Source organism: Lycorma delicatula, chromosome 2 (genome assembly GCF_047948215.1).
Source record: "Lycorma delicatula isolate Av1 chromosome 2, ASM4794821v1, whole genome shotgun sequence".
Taxonomy (NCBI): domain Eukaryota; kingdom Metazoa; phylum Arthropoda; class Insecta; order Hemiptera; family Fulgoridae; genus Lycorma; species Lycorma delicatula.
The window spans coordinates 236888720-236912706 of NC_134456.1; the positions used below are offsets into that span (position 1 = coordinate 236888720).

The window sequence follows — 23987 nt, forward strand, 5'->3', positions numbered from 1 at the left end:
CAGGAGCCTTTCTGCCATTTAAATCTTTTAATGTCATTACAGTTATTTAGCTTATATTCGAGGACTAATTTTTTTGTTAATTTGTTATGTAAATGAATCCCCGGGCCGACTAAAAAAAAGAAAAAATACATTTATCGATCAAAAATGTAGTAAGACTTTCCCGAACGTACATTATTATGTTCTCAATCGTTAATTCATTTCTAACAAAGTTATTATCTCCGACTTCTATTTAACTCAGATTATTACATATCACATATTTGCGAAATATATGTGACTGTTATTGTTTGATTTAATACGATTTCTATTTATAGATTTATATGGTATGTACGTGTACGTGTAGTATATCTTAGCGTGTACGTGTAACATGTTTAATTATAGCGTTACGTATTAGTAATTACTCGTGTTATAATTATACGCTTATAAATTATAATTTAACCGAACTTAACGTACGCTCGTTTCGCTCCCTGATCTTTAGAAAAATCGTTCGTGCGGTACGCACCACGTGGTCCGCTCTGCGCTAACGGCAGCTAAAATAAAAATGCGACCGCGTACTACAACGCACCGTCCTTTTTTACTTCCTTGTACGAAGTAAAGGAAGTATTGCGATCGCAAAAATTTCGGTTTCCAAATTTCAACAGAAATATTTATTTTGACCGTCCCTGAATCCATTTCGACTAGGTTCGGCGTGACGTCTGATATGTGGCTGAAGTTGCAAGTCGATTGCAAAAATCATGTATTCAAACGGTTTTGTGGTTTTCTTTTTACTTCGTTCGCTAACCGAATTAAAAATATTTTATATTAGTAATTCGTAATTCGATAAATTTTTTTTTTTTTTGAGATTAATCGTTAAATAATTTAAATGGCTGCGTCATTTTGGAATTTGAAACCTATTTTTTTTTTTCATTTTAATTTTTGTAGATTTTATCTGGTACATGTATATGAAATTTCATTAAAATACGTGGGTCATTTAATAATTAAAAAAACCAAACGTCTTCGGTGCTAAAACGGTTTATTTAATCAGAGCGACATTTTGTTTACTTTTAAACATAATCTTCAACATTATTACACGTTTTTCTGATGTCTGAATCACCTTCTTTGTGCCCGCTGTAAAAAAATTTGTTTTTATGTCTGCGTCAATTCAGCTCGACGTTTTCTTTGACGTCGTCGTTGCCATTAACCTCTTTATCGTGTTGCGCTTCCTAGAGCGGACCAAATATGTCTAAATCTTACGGGTCAAGTCAGGGTTGTACGCAGATGAGGTGGTATTTGGTATTCCCCGATCCGATTCCTTATCTGTCTCTAGAGTTACTTGAGTTATCTGAGGCCGAGCGTCCTATAAAGAGAATCATACCTTTACGCTAAGGGTGTTTTTTTTTCAACGACGCTTTATTTAAACCGTTCAACTTTATTTAAATCGTTAATAAATGTAATTTATTGTAGTGTGTAAACGTAAACCGATAATGTCGACAAAAACAGGTAAAATTGAGGGAAAGAGTCTCTTCAAAATTTGGGGATTCGAGCCTGCGGACGGACTTGCAAAAAATCTTAAAGAAATTCAGATTCGTGTTTGTAAAACGACCGATGTGTCCCTTAGATCCCTTCAGCGCATTTTAAACCGACAAGAACAGCTCGGAGTGGAAACGAAGTCGGTATTAATCGGATAAATAAAGGCCAAGGAAGAAGTTGAAAACTTGACACGGATAATTTCAACAAACGTGTTATTCGGAGGACGGTGAATATGTTTCATTTACTGCACGGAGATCTTCCCGTCTCTGAGGAAACGTTTGTCGTTAATTAATATAGTAGAAAAAACTCTTTATCGCAAACAAATATTATTTACTGAATTACTTCAAGAACATTTTTACCCTTCAAATAACACCTTTAATTCGATTACGAATTTTTTATTTTTAATGAAATTTGGCAAATAATTAGATAATTTCGGGGTTTTTTTTTGTCTTCAGTCATTTGACTGGTTTGATGCAGCTCTCCAAGATTCCCTATCTAGTGCTAGTCGTTTCATTTCAGTATACCCTCTACATCCTACATCCCTAACAATTTGTTTTACATACTCCAAACGTGGCCTGCCTACACAATTTTTCCCTTCTACCTGTCCTTCCAATATTAAAGCGACTATTCCAGGATGCCTTAGTATGTGGCCTATAAGTCTGTCTCTTCTTTTAACTATATTTTTCCAAATGCTACTTTCTTCATGTATTTGCCGCAATACCTCTTCATTTGTCACTTTATCCACCCGTCTGATTTTTAACATTCTCCTATAGCACCGCATTTCAAAAGCTTCTAATCTTTTCTTCTCAGATACTCCGATCGTCCAAGTTTCACTTCCATATAAAGCGACGCTCCAAACATACACTTTCAAAAATCTTTTCCTGATATTTAAATTGTTTCTTCTAAATCCTTTTTACTCTCGGCTAGAATTACTATATCATCAGCAAATCGTAGCATCTTTATCTTTTCACCTTGTATTGTTACTCCGAATCTAAATTGTTCTTTAACATCAATAACTGCTAGTTCCATGTAAAGATTAAAATGTAACGGCGATAGGGAACATCCTTGTCGGACTCCCTTTCTTATTAGGGCTTCTTTCTTATGTTTTTCAATTGTTACTGTTGCTGTTTGGTTCCTGTACATGTTAGCAATTGTTCTTCTATCTCTGTATTTGAACCCTAACTTTTTTAAAATGCTGAACATTTTATTCCAGTCTACGTTATCAAATGCGTTTTCTAGGTCTATAAACGCCAAGTATGTTGGTTTGTTTTTCCTTAATCTTCCTTCTACTATTAATCTGAGGCCTAAAATTGCTTCCTTTGTCCCTATACTTTTCCTGAAACCAAATTGGTCTTCTCCTAACACTTCTTCCACTCTCCTCTCAATTCTTCTGTATAAAATTCTAGTTAAGATTTTTGATGCATGACTAGTTAAACTAATTGTTCTGTATTCTTCACATTATAATAATAATAATATTATTATTTATTAAATAAATAATATCGATAAAATTTCATTAAACTGATGCGTTTGTAAAAACGAACGATTTCATCGTTTCAGTTAATTTTTTAATAAAGTAAATAAATACTTGTCAATAATTAGGCCGATGTTAGAATAATTCAAATTTAAAAAAAAAATCATCTCGAGTCGATATATTTCTAATAAAATGTTTATTAATCGATCCTAAATATGTGCTTTTTATATGTCTAATGTCACTAATAGCATTACACTTGCGCCGGTACCGGTGTGCGCATGATGTAATAAATATATTAACGTCTATATATTTCGGTCGTACAAGAATAAATTACCAGAAAAGATTACGGATCGATAGCTATACGGTCCTGCCGTTGAATCGTCTAAAGAAACTCGATCCGATCCGTAATATAGGAATTTGCTACAGGAACCTTCCTCACGAGTCCGATCGACGGTATTTTGTCAGAAGCCTGAGTCGTGCAGTTAAAATTAAATTTTAACGTTTACCGAAAACAACGCGAACGTTCGGATAAATGGACGGGAGAAGTCGGTTAACCGAGAATTGTATAATTAAAATCCCTATAATAATTAGGTGTTTTAATGCGATTTGAAATAAGAAGATTATACAGCAAAATAAACCGGCTTCCCTCTTTTTATTGTACTCGTACTTAAAATAAGTTCCTTTATTTTGTATTCTTACAAAGCAAATTTTTATCTATAACTAACGGATCCGGCGTCCTTCGCTACAGTTAAATTTGTTTGTACGAATTAAATAAAGTTTTGTATTACGTTTGACAAATTATATTATGAAAATAATAAAACGTATAATATTAATTTTCTTTGTTTCTTCTTATGAACCCCGGAATGTTTACTACAGTTCAAATCACATCGTTCACACTGCTATATAAATCGTAAAAAATATATATAAATAAGCAACCTAAAACTTCTTTAGTAAATTTAATAACGTTGTATATATCGAGATAAATCTACATCGATTGTCATTGTCTAAATCCATTGAAGTTCATAAAGCGACAAAAATAATTTCTGCTTAAATTAGTACAAACCGATTTGAATGGTATTTTGTAAAATAAAGTTAGGATATTTGGTCGGTTCATTTGATTTTACAGTTCCCGTTTATTCTGTTAATAAATTAACATAATACCCCGCCATCACGTTATTTAAAAATAAAATATTACTTACAGAGTCGGGTACAAAAATCATTTTCTATATTGCTTTTTATTTATATAAAATACTCGTATGACGAAAGATAAATTATAACTAGAAATAACCGCCTAAGCAAATACGAGATCCTTCGAAACAGTTTTAAATAGGCGACAGCTAGACGGTAGATAATACACACACCAATTACTCAACATAGACTGTTATTCTCTTCCTTTTTGGTTTCATCACTCGTAATAGCAATACACAAAGATAGCCCGCACTTTTTTACTATCTTTGTTTTAAAAACATTTTAATTTGCTTTAATGTGTTTTTTTTTTTACTTGTAGTTCTATATTAACGTTGAATTATCGGGTTTAAACCTTCGAGTAAATATTTCATTATCTTATACTTATAAAGTATTTTCAATTGTAATATATTTAAAACGGTATTACTTATTTAATAAATAAGTTTTGCAGGCTGGTCTAGCGGTTTCCAATGTTTGCATTCCAATCTCCAATATTATTAAATTTTTTAACTCCTTTTGTCTGTTTAATCGCTTCATCAATTTCTTCGTATCTCTATCTCATCATCACTGTTGCTTGTAGGCATATAGATGTTATCAATCGATATCGGTTTAGGTTTAGATTCTATCCTTATTACAATGATTCTATCGCTATGCGTTTTGAAATACTCTACTCTCTTCCCTATCTTCTTGTTCATTTTTGTTTTGTCTTCAGTCATTTGACTGGTTTGATGCAGCTCTCCAAGATTCCCTATCTAGTGCTAGTCGTTTCATTTCAGTATACCCTCTACATCCTACATCCCCAACAATTTGTTTTACATACTCCAAACGTGGCCTGCCTACACAATTTTTCCCTTCTACCTGTCCTTCCAATATTAAAGCGACTATTCCAGGATGCCTTAGTATGTGGCCTACAAGTCTGTCTCTTCTTTTAACTATATTTTTCCAAATGCTTCTTTCTTCATCTATTTGCCGCAATGCCTCTTCATTTGTCACTTTATCCACCCGTCTGATTTTTAACATTCTATAGCACCACATTTCAAAAGCTTCTAATCTTTTCTTCTCAGATACTCCGATTGTCCAAGTTTCACTTCCATATAAAGCGACACTCCAAACATACACTTTCAAAAATCTTTTCCTGACATTTAAATTAATTTTTGATGTAAAAAAATTATATTTCTTACTGAAGGCTCGTTTAGCTTGTGCTATTCGGCATTTTATATCGCTCCTGCTTCGTCCATCTTTAGTAATTTTACTTCCCAAATAACAAAATTCTTCTACCTCCGTAATCTTTTCTCCTCCTATTTTCACATTCAGCGGTCCATCTTTGTTATTTCTACTACATTTCATTACTTTTGTTTTGTTCTTGTTTATTTTCACGCGATAGTTCTTGCGTAGGACATCATCTATGCCGTTCATTGTTTCTTCTAAATCCTTTTTACTCTCGGCTAGAATTACTATATCATCAGCAAATCGTAGCATCTTTATCTTTTCACCTTGTACTGTTACTCGGAATCGAAATTGTTCTTTAACATCATTAACTGCTAGTTCCATGTAAAGATTAAAAAGTAACGGAGATAGGGAACATCCTTGTCGGACTCCCTTTCTTATTAGGGCTTCTTTCTTATGTTCTTCAATTGTTATTGTTGCTGTTTGGTTCCTGTACATGTTAGCAATTGTTCTTCTATCTCTGTATTTGAACCCTAATTTTTTTAAAATGCCGAACATTTTATTCCAGTCTACGTTATCGAAAGCCTTTTCTAGGTCTATAAACGCCAAGTATGTTGGTTTGTTTTTCTTTAATCTTCCTTCTACTATTAATCTGAGGCCTAAAATTGCTTCCCTTGTCCCTATACTTTTCCTGAAACCAAATTGGTCTTCTGCTAACACTTCTTCCACTCTCCTCTCAATTCTTTTGTATAAAATTCTAGTTAAGATTTTTGATGCATGACTAGTTAAACTAATTGTTCTGTATTCTTCACATTTATCTGCCCCTGCTTTCTTTGGTATCATAACTATAACACTTTTTTTGAAGTCTGATGGAAATTCCCCATTTTCATAAATATTACACACCAGTTTGTATAATCTATGAATCCCTTCTTCTCCTGCACTGCGCAGTAATTCTACAGGTATTCCGTCTATTCCAGGAGCCTTTCTGCCATTTAAATCTTTTAATGCTCTCTTAAATTCAGATCTCAGTATTGTTTCTCCCATTTCATCCTCCTCAACTTCCTCTTCTTCCTCTATAACACCATTTTTTAATTCATTTCCTCCGTATAACTCTTCAATATATATCTTGTTCATTACCAAACCTAATTCCTGCCTGCCCGTAATTTGAAGCGGAGTTAATTTTTTAAAAATCACCTGGCCAAAAGTTGTTTTCCTCTTCCCACCGAACCTCGCTAATTCCTACTACATCTAGATTTATCCTATCCGTTTCCCTCTTTAAATTTTCTAACCTACCGACCTTTTTTAGACTTCTAACATTCCACGTTCCGACTCGTAGAATGTTATTTTTTAATTTTCTGGCGACCCCTTCCTTAGTAGTTCCCATCTGGAGATCCAAACAGGGGACTAGTTTACCTCCGGAATATTTTACCAAGGAAGGCGCCTCCATTTTTGTTAAATGAAAATGCAGTGTTACATTTTCTTGGAAAAAAAGCGGCTGTAGTTTTCTATTGCTTTCAGCTACACAGTACTCAGAGGATCGAGTGATGTCGATATGACCGTTTAATTCGCCCTGACCTACGCTCTTAACAACTATTGAAAGAGCTGCTATCCTCTTTCAGGAATCATTCCTTAGTCTGGCTCTCAACAGATACCTCTCCGGTACGGTTGCATCTTCGGCCCAGCTGCTCTGTATCGCTGAACACTCAAGCTCCCTCACCATCGGCAAGGTCTCATGATTCATAGACGGAGAAAAATTGATATAACAAAGTTAAAATAGAAATTGATACTAACATATCTGGATTTTACGATAATGATCGGTACAATTCGGTGCCTACTTTTGGTTTTAGTTTATTATTTTATGAAGAAAAACAATCGCATAAATAAATGAAAAATATGTACATTTTTTAAAAAAAAATACCACTTTTAAATTAAACGCGTTGAAAGGTAAAAATGATTTTATACGGTATCTCAGAATGGATTTGACAACAAGCTTTGATGATGATATCTACGATTATGTGAAAGTCGTAGCTTCAAATGAAAAATTTGATGTTTTTACCAATTTCTTGTTACGCATGTTTGCACTCCTCTCTTTAGCCTATTCATCATGAGACTAATAGTTAAGGAGTTATTAAAGCAGAACGGTATTGACCTTTTCGTTACACTACAAATTTCTGTTCTGGTACCCGTATGCTTCGTGTGATTTTAAAGACGTTTTCACGACCTACATGTTAATCGTGTTCTAACAAAGAAAATGACAGTCTATTTATTCAAATCTGTTTATAAGTAACAAGATTACGGAAAATTTCTTGATGCGATCGCTCTAGATTAAAAAAAATAGTTTTCATTTCCTCCCGAATAAAATTAAACAATTCGACACACGATCTCCACCGGAATAAATTTATTAATACTATCGTTTAATAAGTATTATAATACTTTAATAATATTGAAAATATTACGGTAAAGTAAAATATGAAAATCATTAAAACGTTATTATAATAAACGATATTAATATTGAAATGTATCTTGCATTAAAACATACGTTTCAATTAACAAGTCGTAAATGTAAATAAAAATTAATACCCGGTTCGTTTGTTGCTATTGACCGAGTGAATGCATCGATCTGTGCTGTGCGAGTTAATTAATTACATTTTTAACCGTTACCTTACTCACCACGGCCGGTAATGCGAATCATATTTATACCGACTTAGAAATTCCTGGTACGCGTTTAACGTGCATTCGTCTCGCACGTTGCAACATCCTTGACACTGGACGGCTGTATCGGGAACACATTCCCGATCGAGTGTTACCTTTTTGTACGGTGTTTTCATCCGTTCATAGACGGTTTATAGACAGAGGAAGGTTAAAACCAGAAAAACGTGGTAAATCATGACGACCCCGTTTAATATGTACATCGGAATTCAAGGAGGGTGTGTTAAAAGAAATCGGTGACGGCTCGAAGCTAAAATTAGTGGGGGTGCTGCTTCAGAAAATTTTTATTTGGGCCTTTTCAAGACCGCGGTTCGTTTTCTGCGACGTAAAAGAACCGAAAAAAAAGAATCGAATAGGATAGCTGAAAGCAGAATAACAATCTAATTCTACACTTCGTCACATTCAAGAATACGGTACGTGGTTTTTAAGCGCATTGTATTTGGTTTTAACAGAATAAATAATAAAATGTCAATACCGATAATACGTTTCGGTATTGTTAGATAATAAACTAATAAAATGTCCGTTTAAAAACGCTTTACTCCAACAGTGTTTAATTTAAATTTCTACGAACACAGAAACAAATACAAAATTAGATTTTGATAATTACCTTCTCTTTCTCCCTTCGAGCGTGTTTTTAAACAGATTTTCATTAACACTTGAAATTAAAAACGAAAACTTCAACGAAATTGAAATTTCAGACGTTCAATAACTTCTGCAAACTAAATACGAGGAACTCCCAAGAAAAGAACTAGAAGAGCTGTTAACGAAACCGTTCACTACCTTTTGGAAAAGGATAACGACAACGAGGTTTCAGTTACGCCTATTAACCTAAAATCGTTGAATGTAATTTTTGGTTTACGCGGACAGTTAGCGACTAAAGGTTTTGAAATTGATACTTTTCTAGAACTTTCCATGAATTTTAGAATTTAACTAGACTTGGCACCGGCATTGTACGATGAAGAGTTTAAAGAACTCGGAAAAAATTAAAACCAAACACAAATAATGAAGTTTTTTATCAAACGAGACGGTTCAGGTTTTTAGTTTTTCCGTTTTAAAATAAAACATTGTAATGTTAATGTTACTGAACATCGAATGTTTCACAATAAAGTCGGATGCAAAAATTACTTAAAATATTTATTTAACCTGGATGTACTTACTAGAAAGTATTTATCGCGTATTACCGTTTTATTTCTTTGTAACGATGCATTTGTTTGCGATTTAAGATTTTTTTTTTGTTTTAACTCCGGAACCGGGACGACCGTTAAGTATCGCTTCAAAGGATGAAATTAGTGATTTGTAACGTATGTGAAAATGCCATGCCTGATCGGGATTCCAACCCGGGACCTCCGGATGAAAGGCTAGGCCGCTACCGTTCGCGTCACGGAGGCTTACGCGGTTAATAACCCGCTCTTAAGGTTTAAAGTTAGGTTTGCATGTATTGCGTTTTTGGCATTCGCGAAACGTAACCCCCGCAAGTAGTGACGGATCGTTTTATTACTGATATACCCTCCATACAATTTCTGTGTCGATTAATTTTATTCTTAACAACAAACAACGTATTATTTCTTTATTTAGATTTGTTTTATTAGTAATAAAATTTGTCGTAAAATATTATTATAATAATACAAAATATGTAATTAGTAATAATATTTGTCGTTATAGCCAAATAAACTTTTCTTTAAGTCTTTACTGATTCTATCAGCACCTTTCTTTATCTTATCAGATTCCTTACTTTTTTCTTCTTCGCTTGTGTAGCAAGGCTAGCCGCCGGGGTACACCCCCACTCCAGGGCTACTACCGGCATATGTCCTGGCAGAGAGCGGATGCGCAGTCTCTGCACCGACTCCAGGCTCCTACTCACCGAAGCTTTCAGAGCTCCCATGCACCGACATACATGGGCACCATGGCTACACGCTTGCCATCGCAGGGGGCATGTGGACAACGGAAAGGTCTCCGTTACACCTGCAATAACAATGACCCTGGCCGCCACATCGCCAGCGCTCTAAAAACGGTATGAATCCATTTCCAAATCGTTTGTTTGTCCAAATCCTGCAGGTGGCCGAAAACTCCAGTCTGTCTGGTGACCTGAAGTCGGAACCAGGTCAAAATTAAAAAAGCATAACCGAGGAATTAGCTCGCAAACCTGTTAGCCAGCTATAAGTATTGTACATAAGTACAGCTGTTGCCGCCCTCGACGTGGAACGTAGATGTTGTGTTCCGGACGTGGGGATTACCTACCTCAGGGCAATAATACACATTAATAATAATAATAATTATTAACCTAAACAATTATTGCCAAAAAAATTGTTTTTTCGTGCGCTACTCTGTATATATTTAATATTATTTTATTATAAAATACGCAACGTGCACATAAAATCGTACATAAAAAGATTATATTTTTATATTTTAGAAAAACTTTTTTTAGATTTGCATATTGTTGATGTAGGTAGATTGCCACTACTGTAGGTAGCACTAGCAGTAATTGTATGAAAAATAAATCTCACTCATTTTTTTTGTTTAATTTAATGAAATAAGCTTTAAAAAAAATTAAGTAATGTATACATTAAAAAATGTATAAACTAAATTTTTGATTGCGAATGATTTTGTCAGTACCAAAAATAATCTTACATTATTAAAAACATAAAATGGAAAACGCTATTTCCAGGAATAACAGAAATCATCAACTGATGATTTTCGATAAAATATTTCCAGTACATTCTCGTGTTTCTTTAATTTAACTTTAAATTATTTTGAAATAAATTACTCGAGGAATAACGATAAAAAATTAGTTTATCAAGAACAAATTTAAAACGATTTAGCATTTAATAATGTACTGAGAAAACAATTAAACGTTATTATAACGATCTTAGAGATTAATGATGTGCTTAAAATTGAGTAAAAAGTAAAGGAATGAGATATCTAACGCCTAACCGCTTTTTCTTTTTCCTGTTTAGCTTCCGGTAATTACCTTTCAGATAATACGTCAGAGGAGGTATTATTTTTATAGTTATTTTTACACGGATTACCAAATCCGTGGTCTTGATGGCGGGAATTCTCGACTTCCAAATCAGCTGATTTGGGAAGACGCGTTCACCATTAGACCAACCCGGTGGGTTAATGTCTAATAGCTGGTAGATTGGAAATGGTTTATGACGTGAGCGTATTTATATTATTTTATTTTACATGTTTACCAGTAATAACTGGTAAACATGTAAAATAAAATAAAATAAATAAAAATATTATAATTACAACTCGATGTTACTTTAGGTTTGTAATTCCTTAAATTATCGCAAGAACTTTATATGTCAGTCAGCAAACTGGGAAATATCTTATAAAGCTAACCGATTTAAAACTTACGTTCTAAAACATAATTCAGTTTATTAACGTAAATACCTTTAAGGATTGGTTGTTTGAGGAATTAGATTTCAGATGAGTTATTTATGGCGCGGCGTGTCAAAAATTGTAAAAAGATATAAAATTATAAAATGTTATGTACGCTAAAAAAACGTTTACAGTAGAACTCTAGATTTATTGTTCGTGTTTCTGAATAAGACCGGTTGAACATTGTAATTAAAATACCCTACATTCAACATTATTTTCTTACTTGTTCCTTATGCAAATAAAAAAGAATGTTTTTTTTTTTTATTTTTATTAAAATTGTACATCATCTTAACTAGCGCTGAGCTCCAAACCTCACATGTTTTAAATATAAAGATGTATATAGAGGGTTTGGAAACCCTCTATAAAAAATCATTCGATAAAAAATCTTTTGCGAAACGTTTTTTGTTTAAGTTCCCCGGTAAAAATTTGAAATTATATTTCGACCGAAGCACCTCTAACCCTTTTTTCCAATCATTGAAAAAATGTAATACATCCTTTCTCTCCGAAGGTAATACCGGTATACAAAGTTTAAATTTCAAATTTTTACCGGGGAACTTAAACAAAAAACGTTTCGCAAAAGATTTTTTATCGAGATTATAAATTAACAAAACCCAAAATATTTTCATATTTTCCACTCCCCAAAATTGAATTATTTATACGATATAAGTATGTACATTTTAGCTATATTTTGCTAAAAAAAAAGGGGTATAGGAGTTTGTTGCATTTGTATTTTGTACATCAATAGGGCTTTCAGACTGTACCGTAAAAAACCTTTTACCCGTACTGCGGTAAGAAAAAATAATACTATTTTAATTAAAAAAAAAAAATTAATTTAAACTCATCTTTCGAGTTACCCGTTACATTTAAAACGTAAAAATCTTAAAATTTGATCTTTGTATTTTTTTTATTCTGTAATTTTGACTGTTAACGTACAACATGAAACCAAGCTTCACGGCTGAAAAACACCTTGCCTAGAACAGAAGTGACATTTCGAATGAAACTTCTAAATCGCCGGCAATACCGCATTCGTTTCTCCTTATCCGGTTGTTGGAGCCGATGACTTACGTTAATCCGGTACGGATGCGATTTTATAATTTTAGTAGCCTTATGAACACTTCCGTAAGATAGCGCGATCCGGCTAGAAAGTTCTGGAAGAAACGTTTTTGGAGAACGAACAAGTGTTTCGTTTATCGTCTGCAGACTGTCGTCAGTTAAAACAGTCGGACCGCTTGTACGCTTACGGTCGTGCGCGCTAGCTGTATCCCGAAAACGATTAATAAACGACATATAGAGGATTTGTTTGGCGCATTAGCACCTGGAAAAACATTTAAAAAATCTTCTTGACTCTTCGCGTACGATACCGTTTCGCAGGTACTCCCGACAATAAAGGCGCGTTGTTCTTGCGTAAAAGAGATTGCCGCTCGGACTAAACAAACTGCTTTTTGCCACACCGACTGTTGCCCGTAGGCGTAATTTACCGGTGCTACCGTACGTTATTCTGTCGCACAAAAAATTATCCAAATTAAAATATCTTTTACGTTCCTACAAAGCAGAACAATTTGGGTTGCGCGACTTTACCGTCACCTGTAGATGAAAGTTTGCTCTCTGTATTCCTTTCTGCCGACCGAAACGCTCTTTGTTACTTGATCGATTACATTTGTTACCGATTACAGGTTTGACTGCCGTCCAAAAAAAGCATCATCTTCCCGCGCCGATACAATTTTTTCAGGTCTCCGTCTATACAAAGTTTCGTCTCCTTTGGGTGATACGTCGACTCTCTTGTAATCCACCTTGCGCTTTTTTTTTTTACAATACGGAAGCTTATCGGTGACATTGTTATGTACTTTACCGACAATTAGTGGTACACTATTTCGGCTATAATCTGAACTGTAACTCTCGGAAATCTTAGATGAAAGAATTTTTACCGTTTTGAAGGCTGAAGTTGACCCTTCAATAGGTCGCCCGCAACGGTGGCCGTCAATCGTTGAGTTCGACTGTATTTAAATTTTTCTATCCGCTTGTAAAAATTTCAGCGGTTCGTACAACTTTGACTGTATTGTTTGATCGTACGAGATTAAATTTTAACTTATTTTTCACCTAAGGAAAGTAAAAAAAAACAGATCCCTGCACTCGGTTCAACTAATTCGCAAACTTCAAGAGAATTCGCCATCGTAAAATGAGATTTTGAGGTTATAAAGAAAACAATTTTATTCAAACTGTTGGCAAAAGCCATCTCAGGGTTACCGACTTTTATTCTTTTTGTGTTTAGCCTCCGGAATCACCGTCAGGATTACTTCTGAGGATGATATGTACGAGTGTAAATGAAGTGTAGTGTTGTACAGTCTCAGGTCAACCATTCCTGAGATGTGTGGTTAATTGAAACCCAACTAGCAAAGAACACCGATATTCACGATCTAGTATTCAAACCCGTATAAAAGGAACCGCCTTTACTAGAATTTGAACACTGGAACTCTCGATCCTTCGAAATCAGCTGATTTTCTAAGACGCGTTCACCACTAAACCGACCCGGTGAGTAGGGTTACCGACTTAACTGTTCTTAAGGTATCGTAACCCTCTGACACTGTTTTGTGTCCGCAGCTGTTTACGTTTTTGATAATTAAATGACCCTCGATTCTATCCGTTTTTTATATTTAAAATTTCATTGAAAAAGACAAAATGATAAACAGAGAAGAAAATATAACGAGGTAAGCGATTTTTCCGCATTTTTTTTTTTTTTTTAATTTGTTTTGATATTCTAAATTAGTCTCTTAAGTTTGTCCAACACCTTTCTGGGACATTTTGTATTTATATTCCTAACGTAAAAACGATAAAAAAATTCATATAAACGTAAAACGGGGGAAAGGCTTTGCTTTTTTAAGGCTAGCAAAAAATTTCGACCGATTTCTCACTTTAAAGATCAAATAATACTCCATAGTAAAACTTAATAAATATAAATTACCGAATAAAATAGTGTAATCTTAAGATGAGAAATTGAACTTCATCGGACTTTGAATGAACGATCAAAGCAGTCCGACGGACGGACGATATTACATAAGAAGTAATTCAACTAATGTTGAGAATAAACGTCGTAACCCTTATGAGCGTGAAGTAATTTTATGTGTTTTATTTATAAGTAAGTTAAAAAAAACAAGCGTGATACAAACGATATTAAGAATAATTAATCGGCATAAAATATCATAAAAAGTAAAAAATTTATCTAAAACTTTTCCACTATAATACAACATTATTAAAGAAATTATTTTAAAATTAGTTTTTGAAAATTAAATAAAACGTTCTACCATTAATTTTTTTAATATTTTTTAACATCACCGCCATATTTCTTTTTTCTCTTTATTTTTAAATCCTTGTTACCTGCATATTTTAACAATAATTTTAATATTTAAATCTCACCTAGTTTCGTTATCCTAGTTTCGATTAAAACAATTTTTATGAACGATATAATAGTTATTTAACTTTCTTTCTTTCTTTTATAAATCTTTCGAAATTTTTTAATCTTTGATTAATTTATTAATTTTAATTAGTTTTCTAATGATGACCTAATACAAAAAAATTTTAAGTAAAGTTTTAAGTAAATTTGTTTGGTTCACAGTACTGTTACGTTTGAATTGCGCCTCGTTAGTCCACACAAACTTCCCTGTAAATTCCTCATCCCTGTCAACCATGTGCTGAAACCACTCCATCCTTCGATCTGGGTTGTTCTCATTCATTGCATGTAGCAGTCTTGGAATGTACACTTTCCACTTTGCACTCTTCATAATTCATCTTAAACTTGACCGGCTCACCCAACTTTCACATGCTCCCTGGTTCTCTGATTTTTGCAGTGATCAGACACCACAGCAATGGATGTTGGACTTGTACCTTTTTGTGGTCGGCCGGATCTTTCCTTGTGCACATCTTTAACAGTTCCGACGGCTTCAAATTTATCACGAATGCGAGCAATTGTTCAACATGTTGGTGGCGGTACGATAAGCAAACCTCAGCCATTGTTGCTACTCAACTGTCTTCTGCTGCACTGGCTCGTTCCACCACCCACCACCCACACATGCGTGGCATAAATTGCCAGCTTTATCTACCATGACAAATCTAATACCTTACACTACACTACACATTAGATGAGTGAGTGTAATTCATTTTATTTAGATATTATGTTATTACAAACACTTGAGTACATTTTTTTTGGACCCTTCCGTATATATCAAGTTAGTCAGTGGCTGTTAATGTCGATAAGCATTGTTAATAGGAATAGTGATTGTTAATTAACATCCATAGCACAAAACATGTTAAACCTTCTTTTCTATTCTTCATAGATTTAGTTTGTTACCTTGTCAATATCAACTACTTTGTCTAACAGCCGTTATCAAAAGCTTCAATGCTCTTTGGATCCGTTATAAAAGTTAAGTTTCACTTCCAAAAGATCAGCCCACACAATTCTTCATTATTGCTTTTCCTAGCTCCTTTTTGATAAATATATCTTCAACAGAAGAGACTTTTCTCTTTATGTAGATTCAATTTAATTTGACATATTATATTTAATCAATATTGTTTTCATTTCACCTAAATATTGTCATGTTGCTACAAAGTAAATAAATAATTCAGATGATGTGCTAATAATTTTCATATTATACTCATCACTGAAAGTCATTTCTTTTTCTTCTAATGTTGGTACAAGAAATTCTTTTCATATTCAGCATGGAATCTTTGGGGACTGGATTTGATATGTTGAAAGCTAATGTTTTAGTTTTTATAGTTATATAGTTATCACTGTTTTATAAACTTATGTAGAAAAATTTGTCCAATTTTAACATTGTATGATATTGTTGCTGGTTTTATAATAATACTTATATATACATTATTACATAGTTATTTTCTAGTATATAATTATACTAAATTATTTAGTATAATAAACTGTTTTATTATACTATATAATTATTATTTATTATATTTTATATTATTAAATTTATAAATAAGTAATGCTTCTATTTTTTTATTTTTCAGTATAATGTAAAATTGGAGAAAGGTATACATTAAAGTTACAAGTACGACATGAAAGGAAAGACCTACTAGAAAAACTGAAAGATCTTCTTCCTATGTTGCTGAGCCAGAAACTACCCTCTCAGATATCTGTGAGCATATACATTAACTTTTTTTTCTTTTATTTTTAGAAATATTATATGTATAAATATAAGAGAAAATTCAAATTTATCTACTTGCATACAGAATATGAAGATGACACTTAAAAAGTCTGCAGCGGATGGCAGCACCTATTCAAATAAAAACAATGGTAATACATAAATCCATACAGTACTGTAATATTGGCTAGCCATGACACATTTAATTTTTATTAAAAAAAAGTTCTAAATGTGATTTTTTAAATGAAAATAAGAAAAAAAATGTTTATATTTTAATTTTTAACTTTCAATTTTAATTTTATAAAAAAATGAAATTACATATATTATCAAAAAAATTTTATATATATTTTAAATGTCTTTGAGTTTAATATGTATTTTTATATAAAAATTAAAAAAAAACAAAAATTATAACTGAAGATGTGGGTTGCCACAAAAACGCTATTGTAAAGTTGCAAAAAAATAAGGTAAGTGGCATCTTATTTACTTTTTACTCTCTATATCAAATTGGATTATATGTACAGTATATTAGTACAGTGGGATATGGGTCTTGAAAAGATTGACTTTAGAAAAATCATACATAATAATATGTACAACATAAACAAAACTTCTTTTTATTTGCATGGTGGTATTATTAGTAAACTGTAGTTATCTAGATTTATTTTTGTAATTTTTTTAAGATAAGGTTTACATTCATAATAATTAAAAAAATTATTTTTTAAACGTAAATCAGATTTGTTAAATATCATTGAGATAACCCATAATATTTGTAAAATGAAAATTTCATTTTGCGTAACTTTAATTACTGCAAAAACAGGTTTTATAGAAAATGAATGGGTCAAACTAAACAAGGAAATTATCAAAGCAGGAAAAAAATTACTGATGGTTAGTGATAAGTTATAAAAGCTGAAAAGCATAGTTTGAAATGTTTTATGTGAATGTAAAAGTTCTTTCAAAAAAGTTTGACGTGGGTTAAAGAAAGTTAGTGAACATTCCAGAGAGAAGTGAAACATAAGGAAGTCGTATCGTAAGTGCAGAGAGAAAGCCACTGTTATTAGAAAGTAAAGGAGCTAAAGGTGTTTAGAATAGATAGAAAAATTATGCAGAATGTAAAAGCTACTTGATAACTTGTTAAAGGAAGAAAAAAAACAATTGATAATTGAAAAGAGATTCAGTTGCAAGGTCTGAATTTGATGAATGATTGAATGAATTTAAATAAAGTAGTATATGCAGATTATTTTAATTACAATTCTTTATTGGCTGTATTTAGTGCAGTTTAGGTAAAACAGGATAAAACAAGCTTAAAAGTTAGTATTCAAAGTATCAAAATGTATTAATTGTAGAAGTGATCTCAAATTTAAAAAAAAGATGACGTTAAAGAAAGCAGAAAGACATTTGCAGGAGGCTGCCCTTCCTGGTCCTGACCTACTTGGCTACAGGCATGCATTGCGCATACCCATAGGCTTGCATCCTCAGTCCACCCTTGAGGGTCCCCCATGCCTCCATTGGACACACCCCAACTCCCTGCTCTTGCATGCAGGCGAGCCCGGGCGGCCTAGGCAAGAGGCCTACCTCCCGTCACTATACGTGCCAGACTTCGAGACTCCCTTATATATATATAAAAACTACCCCCTTAGAGTTTGTTTAACACAGCTTTAAATTTTCATTTTTATAGACTTTTAAAAAGTTCACTGGCGTGTAAATAAGCAACTATTTTTTCTTCATTTACATTTTCCAAATCAGCAGCAATATCATTTCTTAGCTGGAACCTCTTTCTGAGGTCGTCATATATAGTACACTATTCCATTAGATGCATAATTGTAAGTGTTTTATTACAAACACTGCACATTGGTCTTTCTTTGCCGGTTAACAAATATGAATTTGTTATTCGCATGTGACCGATTCTAAGTCTGGTTACAGCCACTTATTCTCAGCAAGTCAACTTCACGTCGCTTTTCCATTTATACAGAGAAGTTTTGACCGAGTTTAATTTTGTATTTAAACTCCTCCAATCAGTATTCCACTTGTTTATTATTATGTTAGACAGTTTTTAACATCTGCCACCCTTACAGGAATTGCATCCAAGTTATCGCAGACTGTTGCCTTTCTGGCAGCTTCGCTGCACTTTCATTACCTGCAATACCAGCATGCCCTGAAGTCCATATAAATGTGCATCGCTGTCATCGTTGATTTAGAACGTACAAAATGGACTGGATGTTTGCAGTTAGGTCATCCTTATTGCTCTTGTTCCGAATTGCAACACGTGCACTTAGAGAATTGGAACATATTAGCACTCTCTCTTTGCAATACTGTTTTGTGTACCGAAGAGCTTGGTGAATGGCAGTAAGTTCTGCCGTATAGACACTGGCCATATCTGGCAGTTTCCAAAAGTGGGCTCCATCTACATATATGGAGCATCCAACACCATATTCAGTTTGGGAACAGTCAGTATAAATTCTAATATGTTCTTCGTAACTACTGATGGTTGATAAAAATTCCTGTTGGATGATCACTGCTGGTTTTTTTTATTTCTTCTTGAGAGAGATCCAACCTTGTATTTACTGCTGGCAAAAGCCAATGCGGTATTTCTCTAGTAGAAATTGCTAATGTCCCTGGAATAGCAATTTCGTATTTTCTTGTTAATTCGTGGTACCTAATTCCGGCTGGTCTGGAATAGGTAGCACGATGTTCGTATAATGCAGCCAAAGGATGGTTGTTAAAAAGTTTGTTATTTATATGAGCAGGAAAAGCCTATATGTTTGCTACATGTCTTAACAAAAGGAGTTCTCTTCTATTATGTAGTGGCATTATTCTGGCTTTGGACATTAGACTAGTCGCTGGACTTGTGCGGAAAGCGCCTGTCGCATATCTTATTCTGCTATTATGAATTATGTCCAACTTTCTTAAATGCGACTTCCTAGCAGATGAATATACAATACATCCGTAGTCTAGTTTCGATTGAATGAATGCCTTATATAGTCTCAATAATATTTCTTTATCTGAGCCATAATTGATGTTTGATAATGTTTAGGGCGTTTTTGCATCTATCACTCAAGTCCTGTATATGAAACCCCCACATTTAGGATTGGTATTTATCCAATACCAATCCTAAAAACTCACATTAACCTTATACTGAATTGGATTGTTGCCGATTGTCAAAATAGGACTTTGGTGAGGAATTCTCTTCCTACAGAAGTGTACACAGCACATTTTTTTTTTGTGAAAATTGGAATCCATTATTCCTTGCAACTTCATTTAGAGTGTTAATCGCTCATTGTAATTTATATTTCACCATAGCTGTCTTGTTGCTGACATACACAATTGCCAAATCATCAACATAGATGCCTTTGCTGATTTCTACTTATATCAATATCTGATATCAATTTATTGAAGCAATCGTAAACAAGGTACCGCTCAACGGTGAACCTTGTGGTATGCCATTTTCCAAGCTTTTTTCAGATGAATATTCATTGTTGACACGTACTTGGAAAGTACGGTCATTCATATAGTTGAGTAAAACTCGCACATTGCCACGAATGCCCCATTCATGTATCTGGAGCTTTATTCCGTGTCGCCAGGTCATATCAAAAGCCTTCTGAAGATCAAAGAAGACTCCGATATATTGTTTCCTTGTAATAAAGCTGTTATATATAATGTTCTCTAAGTTGATCATTTGATCAGTGGTAGAATGAATGGTATTGTCGAAAACCTGCTTGATATGGTGATATCAGGTTTTCTTTTTCTAAAACCCAAACGAGTCTATTATTAATAATTTTTTCAAGTATTTTCCCATAGCGCACGGCAAAAAAATAGGATGGTAGCTATTGGGATCTGTTAAATTTTTATTTTTCTTTGGTACTGGAACAACATTTTTCCACTGCTGCGGTTACATTCCATCCCGCCATATTTGTTTATATAGTTGTAGTAATCTGCGTTTTGCAGTGGTATTCAGCTGGCTGATCATGTTATAATGGATTTCAACCGGACCAGCAGCTGTGTTGCCTGCTTTCTCCAACACTTTCATGAATTCTTCCATTTTAAAGGGTACATTGTATGAGTAATTATACTCAGTTCTGAAATTTAGTAGACCTTCAAGTTCTGCTTTTTTCGTCCGAAAATGTTCAGCCGTAGTTAGCCGTTTTGCTGGCCTTCTCGAAGTGATTGGCTAATAAATCTGCAACTAGTTTGGAGTGTCCTTAGTTTCATATTCATCTGGAAGGTTATGGTAGCAAAGTTTGTACGCCCACAAGTCGCCTTCACTTTCTTCCAAACGTCTGATGCAGTGATGCAGTAGTAGTTCTGTCAATGGATGTCACGTATTGCTGCCAGGATCGTTTCTTTGAATTTATCATAAGTAGTTTTGCATATGCCCTGTATTTTTTAAAGGCAATTAGATTATCTGTAGTGGAACGTTTTTTAAAGGCATTGTACGCCCTTTTCTTTCTTTTTATAGCTTCACTTATTTCATTGTTCCACCACGGAACGGGTCGCTTCGTACGTTTTCCAGATGTTTTGCGAATATATTTCGATGCCGAGTAAAGTATCGCATTAGTTATAGCGTCAACATCGGCTTCGATAACTCCAGTTGTTTCGGGGAGTATCATCCTAGCTGTGAAGCTCATCCAATCTGCCATATCATACAACCATCTTTTAGAAATGGGATATCTTTTTCTTGTAATGTTAGTTACAATTTGCACATTGAAATGATCGCTTCCATGCAGATCCTCTAAAACATGGAAGGTGTACCTCAGTGTTATCGATCCACTTATGAGTACAAGATCTATACAGGATGCGTCCATTTCTGGCACTGAAAAAAGTCCCTGACCCATCGTTTAAAAGAATAAAATCAGAATTCATCAGGAACCCTTCCATTTCTCTTCCGCAGGGATCTACTCGATCCGATCCCCAAAGAGAATTATGAGCATTAAACTCACCCACCAGTAAAACAGGTGGGGCAAGCTGAGAAATTAATCGTGCTGTCATCCTCCTTCCAATCAAAATTCAGCAAGTATATGCTGCAGACAGTGACCTGAAGCAGATGCTTCATTCTAATGGTGACTGCTTGTAGGTTTTTATTTAGATCAACTGCTTCGGCGATAGCTCTAGTCGATGTTAATATGGCTACTCCACCTCTAACTCTTATATTTGGCGGTTGATTTGCTGAAATATATCATATCCTCTTAATTGAAAATTTTAATTTCGGCAGAAATGTGTTTCTTGCAGACATATACAAATTGGGTCTACATCATGTACCAAGCGTTGGACCTCATGGATGTTTGAAAAACATCCATTAATGTTCCACTGTACAATCGACTCGCTAATTTTAAATTAATTAACTTATGCCACCCTTTATTATCTTTCAGCCACCCTATTTTCTCCATATTATGAACAGCTTCGTGTTCGCGGAGAAGGTTGTCGCCCATATAGCTCCCGGCCTTCAAATCGGAGACCACCGAAGCCGCAGACGATGACATATATGGATCGGCGCCGATTGAGGGGCAGAAACCTGTCCAACCCCTGACACGGGAATTGCACCAGTCACTGCTTCTGGAAGGGGGGATACTTGCTCCCCCTGTGTAGTTTTTTGTGGCCTCTGTGGTTTAGAGGCCACCTCAGTTGCAGGAGGTTTGGGAGCCTCCATAACAGATCGCGAAGAAGTCACCTTCTTGCGATCATCATCTAATAATATCTCTCCAAGACAGAATGTTGAATGCCTTCTGGCTGGCATCTGTATTCTTCTGTTCAAGAGCAATTTTCGGTTTCAAAGATGTATCTTCAGGAGGCTGTACTATTATCTTTGGCTTGACAGGTTCTTTACTACCGAAAGGCTTCATTTTGTTTTCTATAATCCTTTCAGTCATGCTAGCCAAAGTGGGTGCAAGTTTGTTGATAAGCTGACATTCATCGACAGCAGCCGCAGCCTGAGCATAAGTTGTTTCTCTAGGTTTACAGGTGTTTACTATCTTTTAGCTTCAAGATAGCTGACTTTCTGCAGGGTTTTTACTTCCTACACAGTTATTTCATCTTTGTAGACAGGACAGTTTTTGGATCTACATAAATGCTGTCCTTTGCAATTGACACATGTAGGAGGCTACTTACATGGCTCTCCTTCATGCACCTCATCACCGCACACGCATATTTGCAGTCTTTCACATCTAAGAGCAGTGTGGCCAAAGCGTTGGCACTTGAGGCTCCTCATAGGCGGTAGGACAAATGCCTGCACATCCAGTCAATGAATTTCTGCTCTTATCTTCTCCGGCAAAGTTGGCCAGTTAAAGGTGAAGACATGAGAGGCTGAAGGTAAGACCTCGCCGTTCCTTCTCATGTTCAATCTGCAACATTCTGTTACTCCCTGAGGTGCCAATTCTTTAACAATTTCTTGCTCCGTGCAATTTAGGAGATCCTGCCAGACCACAACTCCCCTTAAGGTGTTGAGCGTGCCGTGAGGATCGACGCATACAACAAAATCGGCAATCTTCTTGAGCCTAGGATCGTCTGTGACTGAGCATCATTTATAGTCTCCACATGAAGTCCAGTAAAGGCTTTCCTTATTTCCTTAACAGGGCTTCCGGTATATTTAGTTATTTTTCGAGCAATGAGAAAGGGACTCACCCTTGAGAAATTACCATCTTCCTTTGTAATAACTAAATACTTTGGTTTTGGCACATCGGTTTTGAAAAAAGCAATGTCTAGAAAGCCTAGAAAGAGCTTATTGCAAGCTCTTTCTAGGCTCAACTTCTATACGATGAGATTCTGGATTGATATTCGATCAAGGTTTGCAAGCAAGTACCCAGTTAAAAAAGTTTTTATAATAACTGTAGAATATTATTTATTGCAAAATTATAATATTTAACTCGTTTCATACAGGGTGATATTAGTTGGGACCTTGTTGTTTGACTATTTATTTAATTTTGCAAAATTAGAATTTATTTTTCACCATTCTATATAAATATTAAATGAAAGTTTAATATTTATATGGAGTTTAGAGGAAAATAGCCAAGAAAATAAAGGAATGATTGTTTAAGGAAAAAAATAGAGAAAGAAATGTCATGAATTGAGATTCCATTGAGATTAAACAACAGTAATGTAGACTCTTATTAATATTCTAGTCATACAGAGAACAGGGAGTAACATGTTACTAGTGCAAGTGGTCAGTGGCTAAGGGTGTCAAGCCATTGAGTTTTTTTTTTTTGTATTTTCTCTAAGATTATCATCGGATTTGGTTAAAATTTATATGGGACCATTCCAAAAATATACCCTTTCAATTAAAAAAAAATGATTAAAATAGGTTTGCTAATGTCAGAGATATTGTATAACATACAAAAAAAAAAAACAGTTAATTGATAACTTCCTCTTTTTTAGAAGTCTGTTAAAAATCTTGATAAAAGAAATACGTTTGATTATTAAGAACATATGTAAAT

The 23987-nt window shown here is 34.2% G+C and overlaps 1 pseudogene; it reads left to right on the forward strand.

Moving 5' to 3' along the window:
• Positions 1-23987, forward strand: part of LOC142320094 (gamma-aminobutyric acid receptor alpha-like) — a 72640-nt pseudogene that overhangs the window by 10947 nt on the left and 37706 nt on the right.